Source organism: Chroicocephalus ridibundus, chromosome 2 (genome assembly GCF_963924245.1).
Source record: "Chroicocephalus ridibundus chromosome 2, bChrRid1.1, whole genome shotgun sequence".
NCBI lineage: Eukaryota > Metazoa > Chordata > Aves > Charadriiformes > Laridae > Chroicocephalus > Chroicocephalus ridibundus.
Window position 1 is genome coordinate 87912884 of NC_086285.1, and position 13575 is coordinate 87926458.

The window sequence follows — 13575 nt, forward strand, 5'->3', positions numbered from 1 at the left end:
TAAACGACGGTGAGTGTTTCCTCATCTCTAATAACACCAAGGTACAGGCAGCTAGCCAAGAGTCTGGTTCATTAAACAGAAACACAGGTACAAATCCCGCAAATGCTTCTTAAGAGCGTGACATTATTTCCAGTAAGCGTATATGGAAACCAATACATCTCAGGTTGCCCTCAGGTACAAAAAGGTCGACTGATTTCATAGACATAGTCCAAAGCAGCCGCAGCACGGACAGCCCCTGGGACTGAACCAGGAACTTCAGTGGCAACTGCCCACCTGCACACAAAAGATCGATTGCACAGAGATGTTTGTTCAGCTAAACATTAAGTCTATTCAAAACCATTTATGAATACACACCAAGGATTTCTTTAGAAATGAGCCTAATTTATATCAGGCTTAACCTTCAAAGCTATTGTTATTATGCCATTAAGTTTGAGCAACCATGTGTTGAAAACGTGTGTATAGCCTTTGTTATGCCGTTAGATTCTCCACTCATCTGTGGAACAACCCAGCAAACGTCCCTGCAGCCCAGAGATTAGGCAACAAAAGACATTCTAGTGTCATATCAACCAGAATTACGCAGCTGTCCTGAGATGAAGTCACAAAATTTCATCCTGGGCTTAAAATTTTCAAACACACCCACGTGACTACATATCACCGTCTTGAAAAAAAATTTAGGAACTGAAAATCCTCGATCACTTCTGTCAGTTTTACTCCCCTTCTTGCACACCAGCCCCAAATTGAAGAATGGCCTCAAACTTACAGCACATTTTAGGAATGAAAGTAAAAAGTGCTATGAGAAATCTCTGTTTAACAACCTGTGCTGTTCACCATCAATAAATTAAATCTCCTCTTGCCGGCTCTAGAAAAGCCTTATTTGTATATTTCTTTCTAGCACATATCATGTCCATAACGCATCTTAGCAGAGGGTTTATCTCTTGATCTCTATTTTAACAGAGCTCAGACACAGTGCCAATAAATTAGCATGCTTGGGAATGATTTTGTTTCAACTGAACTAATTTCTCTGGCCTCAAGAACAAGCTTGCTCCAAAGGTTCCCCATGTGCCTAGTCCCACAAACCATAGGGTGGAAGGGACCTCAAGAGAAGTCTAGGTAGTCCCTCTTCTTTCCCCAGGCAGAAAGAGTTACATTTAAGTGATCTCTCACTGGTTATTGTCTTACCTCTTCTTAAAATAATCATTCTCTTCCTTATGCTGCACAAAAACAATGCTTTTTTTTTAATTCCTTTCAGAGGACCTGTTTGATCACTTACTGTTTACATGTGCACCCACTTGAACGGTATCTCTCTTTTATGCGGCATACGACCCATGCAAGAAATATCTTTAAACGTTCAATGCATAGTACATGAAAGGAAATTCTTAGATGTCCATTTGAGGCCAGTTAAAAAGCAATTTATTCAATTTTGGTAGCGAACGCTTAACACAACTAAGAAGTGGACCTCTGTTACTCGTGTTGTCCCTTTCTGGCCAACAAAATCTTCTTTGTGACAATTCCGATCACATATTCTTTATGGCTACCACGTACAGTCTTTATTAGGAATGCCTCCACAGACAAGGAATTTTTACTACGATTTATCCATTTCAAATTATGTCAATTATTTTAACTCAGGTTACTGGCCATCTTCTACCTGTTACAGAGCAAAGGGCAACTATTTCCCACATAAAATCTGAAGTTATCTTTATCTACTCGAACAGTGGAAATCCCATTTCTTGTGTACAACACAGTTACTTGCTTAGTCCTTAGTGGCAGAACAGAGATAGAAGCCGCCTGGTTTCCAGGAAAGGCTTTAACATGATTGTAAGTTATGAGGTGTACTGTTAACATAAAAAATTATTCCACCATGTTAATTAAGATGAACTCTGTATTTTTTATTTCAGATGAAGGGCAGCTGGGAGGTATTCCTGGCTGTGACTCCATAACTTTGAAATATAGTCTCTTAGGAGCCGTGAGCAGATTTAACCACGAAGAGCCAAATGCGCCTAGAAACATAAAGTTATATTTAACTATCTCCCTTGCTAATTAGATCAGGGAACTAGAATCATATGGCTAGATTAATTAAGATAAAACAGGGCATTTGTAATAATTAAGTTAGCTATTTGGTCTCCTTGCCAGTGCAGGGAGTCAACGAACATCGTTAACGCAGCAGCTGATGACTGGCACTTCACACCGTGTATGCCCCACGGGTGCAGTCCCACCAAAGCCACCAAAGAGAGCGCAGAAGGCTCCTTAGACAGTTTCATTTTCTTTTTTTTTGTTTTAAGAAGACTGAGTGGCCAGAGGAGCTCCTTGCCTGGAGGAGTCCCTGGGGCCGCTCAGGGTAGAGAAGGTTTCTGGAGGCGGCAGGGTGAGACAGGCGAGAGAATCAAGCCGGGAACCTGCAGCTCAGGAACAAAACTGGAAAAATGCTGTGAGGAGCACGTAGCAGACCCCCAGTTAGACCCCAAAGGTGTTGAAAAGGAAGTTTGGGACCAGGGAGGACTGTGGAAATTTGCTGCAACACAAGAAAACACTGCATACTTGAAACCAACATTAGCATTTGAAAATTGCAAGGGCTCATGAGCAGAGATCGAGCTGCAAATAAACCTTTTTATCTATTATTTTGGTTCTCTCATTGCTCTAAGTTTTCTCTGTTTAATGAGTTAATTAACTGAGATGACTAGTTGTAATTCTAATGAAAATAATTTCCTTTGAGTCTTTTGGTCATCTTTGGGAGCTCAATGTACAGGAGATGATCTAAATCACGTCAGTTCTCTGGCCCCCTACCTCAGGACCCTCCACAGTGACTAAAGGCTATTTTGTGTCTTCACTCTATCTGTAGCTACAAACTCGTACTTCAGAAAAAAGGCATATATATTTGCCATCGTGAGCTCATTTGGCCTGAACATGGCACTGGTTTAGATGGCACCCATAATGAATTTGCACAGCGATCATGTTGTTGTCTCCATCATTTATAGATGTTGTGCTTTATTTGGACACAATGAAAATCTCAAGCAATTAGAAGTGGACCCAAAGAAGGGTTTCTCTATGAAAGCAACTCGGGCCAGTATGACTGTGACAGCTACTGGCCCCGATGCACTATGCAGCCCAGCAAAGCCACAGCTTGACAGACAAGCTTTGTCTATTATAATAGCAAATGTTTCCCCTTAAAATGTGTTTTGGAAGGTTTTGCAACTCTCTAATGTAGTTTAATTATGATCTTGCAGCAATTTGTTTAATGTCCTACAGGAATCAAACAGATCTAGTTCGTCCTGAAAATAAGACTCACAATACAAGCTATCACATACAGGTTTGGGTTTGTTTTTTTTTTTTTTCCATTTAGTCATGTGACAGTTTTGCTTAAAACTAAAACACCATGTAAAAAGGAAAAAATTATGTTCCTTTTCAGCCAGCGGAAGGAGAAATCACATTAATATTTCTTCAAGAAGGTAAAAGTGTTGAATGTTTTTGTCTGGCACAGATCCAAGATTTCCATATTGTTACAGGATTTGCATAAAACTTTGTTTAAGATCAAGTTCTCATGTTGATATGATCTCACTCTAGTGAACACCTAGATTTGGGAGCCATATCCATGCAAACCGTTGGGGTCTAGTAACATCAATTTCAGAGTTTGGAATTAAAGTTTTGCAATAGGTGGTCCTGTTCTCATATCTCCGCTTTGTATTACACAGGAATGACAGTACACGTTTAAGCTTATGACATAGATCTTACTGCATTCTGAATGCCTGCTAACGCGCGCAGTGCATGTTAAAGTGTGATTAACGAGGTGTTCTCTGAAATAGGTTGAGTTAGTCCACAGCTGAAAATACGGACTTCTAGGGAGGATAGCCAAGGGGAATGGCAACATAACCAGTTGTGATAATTTAATTGAAGTAAAGATAAATGATCTACAGAGGCATGGCAAGGAAGGATACAGAGGCAGAGTTAGCTTGAAGACAACAGAATGTTTTTTACTGTGACGCATTTACAAATACGCACAAACATAATAAGGTATATCCCAACATGTTAGAATACAAAGTTGATATCAAGTGTATTTAATGGTTTCTTTAACCAGGAGCAAATGTGCCAACGAACTTTGTTTTTGAAGTAGAAAGAAAAAATAAAGCTGCTGAGATAAATATTTCTATTCACAGACTGTAAATTTACTGCCAGTGTTTCACAGCAAACTCCTGGACAGACTGTTTTTCTGAACATAAATCTGTCAGTGCGGGACTTCCTTCGCTCCCTATCACCTCTGTGCGGTAGATGGTGAGGGACTTGGATGTTCAGTCTCTTGCCTCACACGGTCAATAGCTGTGGGAGAGCACGCAAAGCCAGTCCGTTTCCCTCAACACTATCCTCCATGTGTCAACTCCAAGTTAGAACAGAGATGGCAAGTATTTAGACACACAATATTTATCCTGTTTCAAGCAAGGGGGATCCATCGTATTTGCCACTTGATGATCGATATGTTTGCTTTTCTCCATAATGCCTTGGTGACAGCATTGTTTCAAGAGATGTTTACAAAAACACCTGTAGGTGATTTGCAGTATGGTTTGAACCCTTGGTAACAGAAGCCACCTCAGCGCTGAAGGCCACTTTGTGCCATAGCAGATTGCCAATAGAGTCTATTGTTCAGTCAGGATTGAGACACCATGAAGAGCGAGTGCCACATTGCTCTTGCCATTCCCACCAATAATTTGTTCGTGAATCTGTCAGTCATTGACTCATCCATGGAAGAGGATGACAGCTGAACTTTCAGTGACCTCATAATTATTCTAGTGCTTATAAAAAACTACTGTAATATTATTTTTCTTGAGCTCTGTTGAAGCTTTTATTCAATATTGCATGCACGGGAAAAGAGTACACTCGGGTGAGCCATCATATTTGAGCGCACATGGCAGCTCTTACTTAGCTCGGTTCTAAAAGTACTATTCATTAAGGCAATGTCATCAGTTCAAGGCAACTGGATGTAAAGTATGCGCCACTATGCAGAAAGCTGAATGTTCCTCTGAATATCACCTAGGGAAATTAGCACTGAGGAAATCATTAAAATGTACTATACTGGTGGAACGTCAGATGGCCACAAATAGCTTAAAAGGGGTTCTGCTGGTACCTCTGCACTGTGGGATGGCTTTCTTCAAGGTGAAGATCTCTGAGGGTAAGGAATGAAGAAAGGGAACTGCGTACAGGAACAGCGAATGGATATATCCGTCTTACCAAAATCCTTCCCTGTGGATGATACCAGATCCATCAAAATTGTCTGCATGGACAACTTGTCAATCTCCTTAAACTCTCACAGTCTGGATGCAGCTTTCTAGAGGCATCAGGATGCTCTTCACTATGAATGTTTGAGTTATGCAGAGCACATATGGACTGCAAACAGGGAAAGAGTTTCCATATCTTCCACATTACTTTAGTCTGCCAATTTTGGCACTTGAATTGTAGGCTTTGGGGCTACCCAGAGCACTCAGGTACACTGCCGAGGCCTCACATGCTCCTAGTGAAAGCAAGTTACAAACCAACAGCGCACTCTACTCGATCTCAAGCAAAGCATGGAATGGAAAAGCCTGGAAAATCTGGCCAGATTTTCGTTTTTACACTCTGGGGAGCTGTTGTCTCCCTTGCTTCACAGGGCTTGTAGATCTGAAAAGGAAAGCAAGAGTCAACAGGCAGCTTTCATTCACTCTTCAGCGAGATCAGCTACTCCCAGGGCGGGCTGTACATTCACTGGTGCAGAGTTTGCAGACAGGGCTGAGCAACGCTGCTGGAGGAGAACGAGCCCCACTCTCTCAGCCCATCTGTTTCGGAAACCTGTTGGTTAGAGCAGCTAGCGCATCTTCCCCGTTTGGCCAAGCTTTTGTGGTGACAGCAAGAAACCCCGAAGAGCTGTTTTCACCACCTCAGAGCTCACTCACTGAATTTGCTTCCTCCCACCAGCTCAGCACAATTAGTAGCAGAAGTCAATCATGCACCTACCGGTGCTGGCCAAAATACAAGCAACAGGAAACTTTGCATATGAATGGGGAATGCCGAAACCATCTCAGTACCGCATCTAGTGGTGACAGGTTTCACCCTATCTTTTTCCAGATTCCTGGATCTATACCACCTTTAGCCTGGTTTTGGCTTTGTTTTTGTTTTCTTTCTCCCCGAATGACGCGCTCCGCTGCTTTCAGGAAGGATGATTACAGGAAGCTGATGTAGCAATTCTCGGGCTCCAGTCTATCTTGGACAAACAGATGTACCAAAGGGTTTCTCATGGTTTTACTCTCCCATGTTGATTACGTGTTTGCAACTGGGTTTTCACTGTTTTCTACATCCTCATTTGCGCTTGTTTTCTGTGTGCTTTTCTAAGGTAGTTAGATGAGAGAGATGTGTACCAGTTCTACTATTGTTGAACCATTCTTTGTTTTGTCTAACTTTGCTTCATTTCTTCTCCATAGTTCAGCAATCATCTTAAATTTGCCTAGCAGATGCACATCTACAGCATCCTGCTATGTGACCACCTTCTACTTCATCCTAAAACAGTTAACAACGTCAAGCTGTAATTCTGAATATGAGCCCCTCCTTCACCAACCGATCACATAAGGAAAACACTAATAGCAGAAAATAAATTCACACAAGAGAACAAGGCTCTATCTTTTTGCAAGGGTTATGCTCTACACCTGATTGAGTATTTAAGGCCTATTGAAAGAGGAGACGTCCAGCAGCCCCCTGATCTTACTACTTGTAGAGAAGTGGCTTCCATTTGTCATGTAAAGTCATGACAGCACAGATTGCTGCCATTAAAATTATTCCTATGGGAAGCTTTGCCATTATAGTAACTAGGCTTTTGCCTGGAGTAAATGGTTATGCTTCAACATTGCACTCACATCCTCCTCATGCCAATGAGTCAGTACTACAACCACCATCATGACATCATTAGCAAGCAGCCATCAACATATCTTTATAAGTAGCAAAAGGTAGGTGGTTAAGGCCCAAACTTACTCCACATTCAGTGTTGTATCCTTCGTAAGGACAGCAAGTCTCTAATCAAAATGAAGCTCCTACCATCAGTCCTACGGTTTACATTAAACACGAAGTGCATGCTGCTCTGAACAACTGCCAGGGCAGGCGTACATAAAATTAAATCTTTTGAGAAGACATCCAAATTCCTACAGGGTTAAAAAAAAAAATTAAAATATCCCTGGATCAGCAGATCATAATCATATGTGGCACTACTTACCAGGCTAAAATCTAAACTATGCAACATGTGACTAAAAAGCATGTGGCTTTCCCAACACTACAGCCCTGGTGAGGTACTTGGCAGTCTACACCCTGCAAGTGAGATCAAGTCTACAGCCTACTTATTTTCTATTCTGCAGAACACAATACCAAACACATCAAAAGAGATCGGCCTCTGATTTATAGCCTAAGACAGAAGGTTTTTATTAATAAAACTGTTTCCTCAGAGTTAAATTCCATTAACCATACTTAAGAGGGAATTACTACACATCTTGCTCCCAGGCAAAATCTGACCATTCCACATGTGTTACAAATCAGTATCTCTTTACATTTATTGGTGTGCTGAAGAAAGTCAAAGGATCTTATTTTCAGATTCTGGCAAGTCAGGAATCTTTCATGTTTGAGGAATCATGTTGCTATCAATCAGTTTCCATTTTAAACTTATGAATTTTCATACCAAACAACCAATAGCTACATTTTTATGCTAACCGCATTTCTCCATCCTGAAGTAAGAAGCTTAGCTGGCATCACGCTTTTAAGACAGGCAGCTGGGAGATACAAGATGCTGTAGAGAAGACATTAAAGTCCTTTCCATTCCGCATGAGGTGTTTCCCCCCTTCTTCCCCCTGCATTTTTTTTAACTTCAAAGTGTTTCCTACTAATGTATGAAACCTCTATTATGCTGCATATGGTTTCTATTTTCAAGTCTCTAATGCTTTCAGGAATTTCTTTGATTTCTCTAGTTGTTACCTCATTCTTGTCATTCCTGATTGATACAGAAGAAGCTACACAAACCCCTCCTAGCTTTTCTTTCTTTAGTTATGGAGCTGTCTCAACACATCTCTACAGTACTTCAAAACAGCCTGCCTTTACTGCTCTTGTAGGAAAGAAGGTGGGGCCTTGAATATTGGTTGGTAACGCTTCATTATATTTGAACAGCATCCAGTTCTCTTACTTGAAGACCTCAGGTTTTAACCATTACATTTACAGTGCAGCCAAGGACACTACATTTGCACCCACAGACCTAAATTGAGACCAGGGTTTTGCACACAAATGTGTACATACACACGCAGTATCCTCTTCTTGCAGATGGAGGGGGGGGAGGAAAGGAAATACTCTGAAATTCTTGTTTTCAAAAGTAGTGCAAAATCAACTTTCAATGGCAAGTTTCCAAACAATTAGTAGCTCCATGGCAGCTGAATGCCTGAAAACGTAGCCGCGTGGAATTCTCTCAAGATTTCATGGGAAGGCCTGTTCCTGCCCTGCAACCAGCTTCTGTCCCTCAGTGTGACCCACTGGGGCCTGGGTGGACGCTTGCACAAGGGAAGAATTTGGCATTGTTCAGATGGAAGCTGTCCTGTACATGGGAGGCTCTGCTGAAGGACTTCATGGTTCACTGCATGGGGCAAAGCTACCAGTAGAACACAACACAAACACAAGAAACTTCGCTTGGAAAACACAATTTATTCCAGGGACTTAATATTAAAAGACCAAAACACACAAATACTTAAGGACTAGAGGTAGTTCTAGACACAGTTCTGAAATTATGGGGCGCATACACCCTATAGTCTCAGGGAAGGGGTATGCTCCAAAGATAAGCCACTTTCTGAAATAAATCAATCCTTTATTACCAGGATGCTTCAGTGGGTGTTGCATTTCAAATGTAAAGGAGCATGGAAAGAGAAGCAAGAAAAGAAAAAAAAAAAAAAAGAAAAAGAAGAAGGAGGAGGAGAAAAGAAAAAGCATGATCATTGCTTCACGCAGTAAGTGGAACAGTAATTTTTGATGCTGATTTTATTTTAAATGGATATGATATGCTTGAAGGTTCATATCAACAGAAAAACCTGCTGCATGATTGCTTTTTGGCAGCTACGTACAATTTCCCCGAATTACACAATCAGCTATTTCATACATGAAGCATACAAGAACAGACAGAGCCACCATCAATTTCCCTACGCTTTGGGTTTATTCCATCCACAGACCAGAGCTGGCGCTCTCCAGTGAAACTACAACAGCCAGACAAAAAGAAAATATTCACTGCCTACAATCCGGTAGGTAGGAAGATCACAAAGCAAAGCTTCTCCCTCATAGAAAGTTCTGTGAGACGGCGAGTAGAGACAGCAAGTGCAAAAACCTTTGGCCGTGCCCTTAGTTCTTCCCTTCCCCCCTAAAGCTTGAAGGGTCAGTACAAAATTCTTGGAAACCCTCTGAAGACAAAAGGATTGTGAGGGTCAAGGTATCTCCACTGGAGAGAGCTGTGGCAGCAGATGCCGCATCTTCCCCTGTTTCGGCACTGCCCACCCCAGGCTCTCACTGCCTCTGTGCTCAATGGGGAACCACTACGATGGGAAAAAACCCTCAGTGTTTGAAGCCTGACCGCTGGTCTAGGTGGTGCCTGGCAAGCATCTGGCAAGCAGAGAGGTGACAGCAAGGCAGATTTCAGGGCTCCAATGGCAGTGCTTCTTCAGAAGGGACCTTAATTGAACACACTGGAAATACCAAGTAATCACCAGGCAAGGGGCCTCGGGGTGTATATTTTCCCGCAAATGCTCATCACCCTGGAGGGGAAGCAATAAAACCCACTGCCATCCTCTGTTTAAGAGCCCACTTGCAATATTCTTTTGTCTTCTTTAACTCCAGCTTGACAAATACACCAGTTGTCTCTGTTCAGAAACTAACAGTCATTAGCTTACAAAATTATCCATTTCCAACAGGCTTAAGCATGCTCACGCTGAAGAGAAACCTATCGCCTAATTTTGGACGAGAGCATCCGCTGGGGAGGAAAAGGGGCGGAGGAGGAACGAGCACCGATGCCAGCATCGAGATGCAACAATTCGAACAAAAGAGATTTCAAGATGTCGCACTAACACACACACCCCCAAAGAAAAAAAAAATTAAAAAAAAATCTTCCTCTTGAAAGATCGCTTCCCCCCGGCAGCGGCGGATGCTGCAGCAGACCGCCCGGCCACGCAGAGCACGAGTGTCCCCCCCGAGAGGGAGCCCGGCAGCGAGCACGTCCCCGCGGCGTGGCCGCTCCACAGGGCGCCCAGCTGCGGCACCCAAAGGGACCCACCGGCGGCCCCGCCGCACCCGCCCTGCTGACGAGGACCCCCCTGCTCCCCTTTCTCTGCGTCGCCCCGCCAAGGGGGAGGCGGGGGTGTGGAGCCCGAGGCGGGGGAGCTCTGCGGACACGCCGCGGCCACTCGCCGCCCGAAATCTGCTGCGGGCGGGGAGGGATGGGGCGGAGGTGGGGGGGGGGATGGGGGGGCAGCACCGCCTTCCTTTTACCCCTGCAAAAATGTCAGATTTTGTCTCGGCGAGGTGAGGGGGTGCACGGGGTGTGGGGGGACGACACACACGACACACGGGTCCGCTCCGCGATCGCGCACGGTACCAAGATGCCTAAGGGACGCCGAGCGCAGTGCGGGAGTGAAGGGCGTCGGCGTTGACGCCATTCACCTCCACGGGTGAAGCCCCGGCAAGGCCGGGAGGGGGGGGGACATGGAGGGGATGGGGGGGTGGGGGGGCGGCCCGGGGGGTCGCATCGCGGCGCCTTTGTTCCGCCGCCGGCCCCATCCCCGCCCCCGCCTCCGCGCATGCGCCGGGCAGAGACAAAGGCGCGGGCAGGGGCGGTGGGGGCTTCATTCATCACCCCCCCGCTCCCACCCGCGGCACCGCGCCCCCGTGGGGAGCCCACCCGGCATGGCGGGAGGGTTGGGTCCCGTGTGTCGTCGCGCCCCCCCCCTCGGCATGAGCCGCCACGCCCAGCTGATGCACGGGGGGGAAAGTTCCTTGCGGGAGCCGCGTTTGAAAGACACGCGTGTGCGTGGGGAGAGGCGACACTGCGAGGCGGGTCGGGAGGAGAAAGTAAAAAAAAAAAAGAAAAGGTGGTAGGGAGGTGTAGCTTGCTTTGGGGGGGGGAACGGAAAAGAAGGGGGAGGAAAAGGGGGTGATCTGTGGGAAAGAGGGGGGCGGCATTCGATGAATATTCATGAAATCAGCGCATCGGGGCGCCGTGAACGGAGCAGCATCGCGGGGCGGGGGGGAGTGGGGGGGTGGGACACAAGCTGCGGTCCCTGCCTATTTTGATGACCGGTCCGTAGCCCCTTCCCCAGGCAGGACTCGGTCAGCCGAGCCCCCTCTCCCCCCCCCCGCCAGAAAAAAAATACCCCCCCCCGGCTTGTCATAAAGCCCCCCCCCCCTGCGAGACCAGGGATGAGAATCCACGCACGCGTGACCGGCAAAGGCAGCGCCGCTCCTTCTCTGCCTCGCCCAGAACAATCGCATTGTTGCCCGCCACAATGGGCACGCGCCGCCCCGCCGAGCCCCCGGGCAAGCATCAGGCTGGGAAGATGACAAGGAGGGGGGGTTGGGGGCGGGGGGGGGAGGGGGGAGGGGGGGGGCGGTGGTGGTGCAGGGAGGTGCCGGGGGGGGCCCCCCCCGGCACCTCCCTGCACCACCACCGCCCCCCCCCCTCCCCGCTCCCTGCCATCTTCCTAGCGTGGTGCGTTTTCTTCTCCCAGCGCTTCATTTCGTGGCGAGCTTTGGAAAAATCGTTCTGATTTTTTGGTGGGGTTTTTTTTTGTTTTTTTTTGTTTTTTTTTAAAATTGTTATTATTTTCTCTAAGCAGCCTCCCTTTGGAAACAGACTCAAGGCACCTAAAAGAAATGGGGCATAAAGCACTATTTTTTTCCCACCACACCCATCCTCTTGCTTCCTTCCATCCTCCCCCCAGAAAGCGTTATCGGGCATTTAAATTTCACGGAGTAGCCTTCAGTCTTTTTTTTTTTTTTTTTTTTTTTTTATGCCTCGAAGCCGCTCCGAGGCGGTTTCCCTCTCGAGGAATCGAGCTCCTCGCAGCGATACTCCCAAAATGTGCCCGGGGAGGTGGCTCCCAGTCTGCTCTGCTCTGCTTTCCCCGCTCTTTCCCATTCACACGCACATCTCCTTTCCCCGCATCTGAGACACCACGGTGAGGGGCTGGGGGATTGGGGGTGAAAAACAAAACAGATATATATCTATATCTCTAAAAAATGCAAAGCTCTCGGAGTCTCCTATGTAAATGGCATAAGTGAGATATACCGCTTCTTACCTTTTTATGTTTTTCCTCTCTCCCCCTCTGTGTATTTGTGTGCTGGGGTGTCACAAAGAGAGTCCCAGGTAGCCCAGAGCCCGCTCGGCTTGGTCTGAGTGCTGTGGCTCTCCCCTGCTCGCTCGCCGGGACCGGAGTGACTAGTGCCTGCTGGAGCAATGCCGCCGCTACCGCGGCTGCTGCCTCTGCATTTCTCACTCTCTCCCCCTCCCTCTTTCCCTCCCTCCCTCCCCCCCCACCCCCCCCCCCCTTCTCTGTGACAGTCTGTGGGCAGTTCAAAAGCCACACGCACTTATTTATTTATTTTTCCGCCCTCGGAGGCGGGAGATGCGCTGCGCGACGTTCACGCTTAGGGGGCGCACGGACCCAAGGTTTTAAATATTAGCCTTGCGCGCTGCGGCGGGGATGGGGGGGTCTTGCTCGGAGGTCCGCAAGCGCACCTTGCAACCTTACCGCCCCCCCAAAAATAAAATAATCTCAGGGAGGATGCCGTCGAGGAGGGGACGGGGAGCGAGAAGGGAGAAGCTTTGGTGCTCCGAGGAGAGCGGGCGCGGCGCGGGGCGGCACGCCGAGGTGCGGGGAGCTCCGCCGCCCTCCGCACCCCCTCCGCGGCGGGGGCGGCTTTGCCGGCGGTGCCCCGAGGGGCGGTGGCGGCGGAGGCGGGTTCGGCCCCGGCGGAGCTGGGAAGCTGCGCGGCGGAGGGAGCGGGCAAGCCCGGCCGCCCACCCACAGGTGCAGCCCTTTCGGGGAGAGCGGGAGCCCGCTCCCCCCGCCGGAGAGGGGCGGCACGGGCGGAGGAGACTGAAAAATCCCAGGCGTTTTTTGCTTTTGGCACGCTTACGGAGAGGTTCTGCCCGTTAAACAAAAAAAAAAAAAAATAAAAAGAGAGAGAGAGGAAAGCAACCCATTTCCCAGGAGAATGGATCTCCCCTGGGCGCTCTTGCAGCCGAAGAGCTGGCCCGGACGTCGCTGGGGCTTCAGGTCTGGTACATCCCTCCAGCTCTCCCCCTGTTCTAAAGCGTCCCTGGGGCCTCCGCGGCACCCCCGCACTCTCCGCCACGACTAAGGGCTCTGCCCGCACCTTCCCACCTCCCTCTTTTTAAAACCCCGCCGCCAGGTACTGGTCGGCTGTGGCGGAGCCGGGCGCGCCCTGCCCGCCGCTCCGCGCTGCGGGAGCCCGCCGGCGGCGGCGGCGGCTGATGCGCGGGGCTGGGGCGCCCTCTGCTCCCCGGCGGGCCGGGGCTGCTGGGCCGAGCCGAGCGCT

The 13575-nt window shown here is 47.7% G+C and overlaps 1 protein-coding gene across 1 annotated transcript in view; it reads right to left on the reverse strand.

The window, feature by feature from the left end:
• Window positions 1-12531, reverse strand: part of BASP1 (brain abundant membrane attached signal protein 1) — a 52463-nt gene extending 39932 nt beyond the window's left edge. Inside the window, exon 1 of the mRNA XM_063326122.1 lies at window positions 12312-12531. The gene's annotated coding sequence lies outside the window, so the exon portion shown is untranslated. The remainder of the gene's footprint in view (window positions 1-12311) is intronic.
• Window positions 12532-13575: the final 1044 nt, after the last annotated feature.